Here is a 4,765-nt window from a genome sequence, read left to right on the forward strand (position 1 = left end):
CAATCGTGACAGCAGTAATGCACGTTCAGTGGGCACTTACCTTCCAACACCTCTTCAGGCCCTCTTTATTTTATTTTTTAAGATTGTTACCCTGGCTGGTGTGGCTCAGTGGATTGAGTGCTGGCCTGTGAACTGAAAGATCACCTGTTCGATTCCTGGTCAGGGTACATACCTGGGTTGCGTGCCACGTCCACAGTTAAGGGCGTATGAGAGGCAACTGATCAATGCTTGTCTCACACGTCATGTTTCTCTCCCTCTCTTTCTTCCTCCTTTCCCCTCTCTGAAATAAATAAATAAAATCTTTTTAAAAAATTGTTATATTTGCTGTGTTGACTCTGGTCTTCCCAGCTACGGTTTTCCTGATAATTCGGGATCTGAAGGGAAGACCTTCTTGCCTTCTTACATTGGAAGAAGTAGAGGTGAGAGAGGTGAAGCCACTGGTCCAAAGCCACAGAGCCTGGAGGCAGTCAAGTCAGAAGTTGAATTTGAGTCTTAGCAACCAGGTCCCAACCTTCCCCCAACTGCTCTGCTGCATTGTGGGATACATGTATTCTATTACTAACAATAGCTCACACCTAGGTGGTGCTCACTATACCCAGGTGCTGCCCTAACGATGTCCCGTGCAGGAATCCTCCATGAAACTATACTTTGAATTAGGGAAGCCTATTATTTCCATTTGACAGATAGGAAATCTGAAACTCAGAGAGTGAGCTATTTGGACAAAGTCACCTGCCAGCAGTGGCAGAGCTGGAATTCTAGTCTTGTAAACCCCAAGGTTTTATGCTGCCTCATTCTCAAATAGAGGTGTCCCCCATGATCCTACCAGTCCCCTGCTCAGGAGGTGATCCAGCCCTGGTTGATGTGGCTCAGTGGATTGAGCTCTGGCCTACCAGCCAAAAGGTCACCGGTTCCATTCTGAGTCAGGGCACATGCCTGGGTTGTGGGCCAGGTCCCCAGTTGGGGGCGTGCGAGAGGTAACTGACTGTTTCTCTCACACATCTATGTTTCTCTCCCTCTCTTCCCCTCTTTCTAAAAATAAATACATAAAATTAAAAAAAAAAAAAAAGAAGGTGATCCAGGGGGTTTTCTGGAGCTGCCAGTCCCTCACCCGAGCCTGGGTATTACCAAACCTTACAAGGGTCCTTCTCCTGGGGCCCTGAGATGTTTTCAGGCAGTAAATAGAACCTAAAAGCCTGGGCCAGGTGCCCTGGAATCTGAAACTCAAGTCCTATTTGGCTGAAAAATTCATGAGCCCCAAAGCTTTAGTGGGGTCAGAGAACAGAGCATCTCTGTGTGAACAGCTGCCCCGCCTCAGCTGCAACTTCCCCTGTCCCCAGGACCTGTGGCCTTGCCCCAGTTCCTTCCTCCTATGTGCCTACAGCCTGCCCAGCTTCCCCTGAGGGATCTTTCCCCTAAGCACCCCCAATCCCTTCTCCATGCCATTAAAGGGATCTAAAACTGACAGCTCCTACCACCCTCCCTCACTCTCACACCCTCCATGGCTCCCCATTATGCTGAGCTGACTTGCCTGGCACAGTCAGCCCCTTGCTGACCTCTCCCACAAGGCACCACTTGAACATGCTGCCCCAGACACATCGACTTCCCTAATTTCACCTCTTCACTCTTTTTCTCTCTTTCCTCTGGCACCTGATGACTCAGTGCATGCCTGCTTCTTTTTGCTTTCTCCACCTAATTCTCATCCAGTTCCTAGGTCTCCTCTTCAGGAAGCCCTCTCTGATCTCCCAATCCATGTCTAGGTCAGACCCCTCCTATGGGCTTTCCCAAGCGTCTCCCGTTACAGCTGTGTTGCACCATATTTTTAAAAATCTATTTTTTAAAGATTTTATTTATTTATTTATTTTAGAGAGCGGGGAAGGGAGGGAGAAAGAGAAGGAGAGAAATATCGATGAGAGAGAAAAACATCAACTGGTTGCCTCTCTGATGCACCGCAACTGGGGCTGGAGCTGAAACCTGGGCTTGTGCCCAGGCCAGGAGTCAAACCAACGACCCCTTGTTTTTCAGGACAATTCCCAATGAACTAAGCCATACAGAGCTAAAAATATATTTTAAAACCCTTTTTGTTGTGGTAAAGTATACATAACATAAAATTTACCATTTTATTCAAGTGTACACTTCAGTGACATTAAAGTACATTTACATTGTTGTGTAACCATCACCACCAACTGTCTCCCAAATTTTTTCATCTTCCCAAATTGAAATTCTCTCCCCATTAAACACTAACTCTCCATCCCCTCCCCCAGCCCCTGGCTCCCACCATCTACTTCCTGTCTCTATGGATCTGACTCCTCTGGGGACCTCCTGTGAGTGGATTCATACAGTAATTATCCTATTGTGACTGTTTTGTTTAAATCTATTTTTTGATATAGAATTTTAATTACCCATGAAACATATAAATACTTTTTCCTATTAAAAAAGAAAGAGAGCCCTGGCTGGTGTGGCTCAGTGGATTGAGTGCCTGCCTGGTGGATTCCCAGTTGGGCACAGGCCTGGGTTGCAGGCCAGGTCCCGGGATCGGGGCCTGTGAGAGGTAACCAACTGATGTATCTCTTGCACATTGATGTTTCTCCCCTCTCTTTCTCCCACCCTTCCCCTCTCTCTAAAAATAAATAAATAAATACAATAAAAGGTATTCTTTAAAAAAAAAAAAGAAAGAGAGAACATAGATCAAGAAAACCTGTCACCTTTGCTGGGCCCACTCCATCCTGGTCCCTCTAACAAACACTAGAGTGTTGAGATCTTTTTCTATTAATTTCCTGCAGATATATGTATGTGTACCTTTGTATGCAATGCTCCCTCCCTCTTTCTCTCGCTCTCTCTCTCTCATACCACACATAACTAAACACTAAACACAACTTGCTACTTTTACTCACCAGTATGACCTAAAGGCTTGGTTGTGCTACACTGTCAGTGTTGTGGCTGACAGGTGTGGAGGATGTTTGGGTTGTGAAGTCAAGCTCCATGAGTTCAAATCCTGTATAGCCCCAGGCTTACTAACTGTGACTGTGAGTAAATTAACCTCTCTGTGTCACTTTCCCCAACAGGGAAATGGCTGCAAGGATTTAATGCAAAGCACTTGATAAGTTGCTTAACCTCTCTGTGTCACTTTCTCCAACCAGAAAATGGTTATAAAGATTTCACACAAAGCACTAAATACCTCCCCTGATGCTGAGTAAGCTCCCTATAAACATTCACTCTTGTTACAACATGTAGGGCCGCCTCTTTCTTTCTTAAGCTATTTAAAAACTTTCCATTTAAAAAAATGTAATATATTTTAAGTAACTGTCACAAACTGAACCCATCTGTGTAACCACAGCACTGTTTCCAGTCCCCCGGAAACACCCTACAGCCCCGCCAGTCACTGCCTCCTGCAAAGACAGCCCCGATTCCAGTTCTGTTACCATGGATTGGTTGGCTGCACCTGTTCTAGAACTTCATACAGAAATGTCTGGCATTTTTCACTTGACATAATGCTTTTCAAAATATATTTATGCCGTTGTGCTTACCAATATTTGGTCCCTTTTATTACCAAAGAGTATTCCATGGTATAGATGGACCACAGTTAGTTGTACAACTCAACTATTGATGGACATTTGGGTTGCTTTCGATTTGGGGCCATTATGAATAAAGGTGCTATGAACATTTGCCTACATGTCTTTGTGGTTTCTTTTTTTTTGGAAGATTTTGTTTACTTACTTTTAGACAGAGAGGAAGGGAGAAAGAAAGGGAGAGAAACATCAGGGTGTGGTTGTCTCTCGTGTGCCCCCCCACTGAGGACCTAGCCCACAACCCAGGTAGGTGCCCTGACTGGGAGTTGAACCGGTGACCCTTTGGTTCGCAGGCCGGTGCTCAATCCACTAAACCACACCATCCAGGGCTCTTTGCAGTTTCTTTTTCTTTCTTTCTTTCTTTCTTTTTAAGTCATATTATTTTTCTTGGGTAAATACCTAGGAGTACAATGGCTGGGTCATATGGTGGGTACTCATTTAATTTTATAAGAAACTACCAGACCTTTCCCCCCAGTGGTGGTGTCATTTTACATTCCCATAGCAGTGGAGGAGAGTCTTATTTGCTCACCAATACTTGCTACTGTTTATCTTTTTAGTTTTAGTTATTTTGGTCAGTGTGCAGGGGAGTTTGGGGGAGGAGGAAAGAAAATATATTTCATTGTTTTAGCTTTCATTTCCCCGATGACTTCATTCTTTTTATCTGCTGCATAGTATTCCCTCCTATGACCTACTGTCATGTTAAATGCAGTCCTCTGTTGGTGGACGTGTATGTCTCCCCCATTTTTTTTTTTAACCAAAACTATCAAAGCCACAGGATCCTTTCTTTGGCATGGACTCTCCAGGCACACATGCCTGCAATGGCAGATAGGAATTGCACAGGACAAACACAGTTTGGATTTAATCTTTCTGCCAGAGAACAGTCTAACTCAGGGCACCAGGCTTGATGTTACCAAAGGCAACTTCTTGCCACACTGCTGAATGAAAAATGGCACGTTTTGTCTGTTCACTGGCACACAGAGAGCGCTCAGTATCTACTTGACCAATGGATGGGTGGATGTACGAATGAATGAATGACGACTGTTCTGCACAAAACAAACCAGAAGGGTCTCACAGGAGTTCAGACAAGAAACAAAGGTTGAGATCCCACCCACTCCCGAGCCCGGCCCCGCCTTGGGCCCCGCCCCCACCCGCGCACGGCTCCCATTGGAGAGGGCTCGGGGAGCGGGCAGGCGGGCTGG

Source organism: Desmodus rotundus, chromosome 9, assembly GCF_022682495.2.
Source record: "Desmodus rotundus isolate HL8 chromosome 9, HLdesRot8A.1, whole genome shotgun sequence".
Lineage (NCBI taxonomy): Eukaryota > Metazoa > Chordata > Mammalia > Chiroptera > Phyllostomidae > Desmodus > Desmodus rotundus.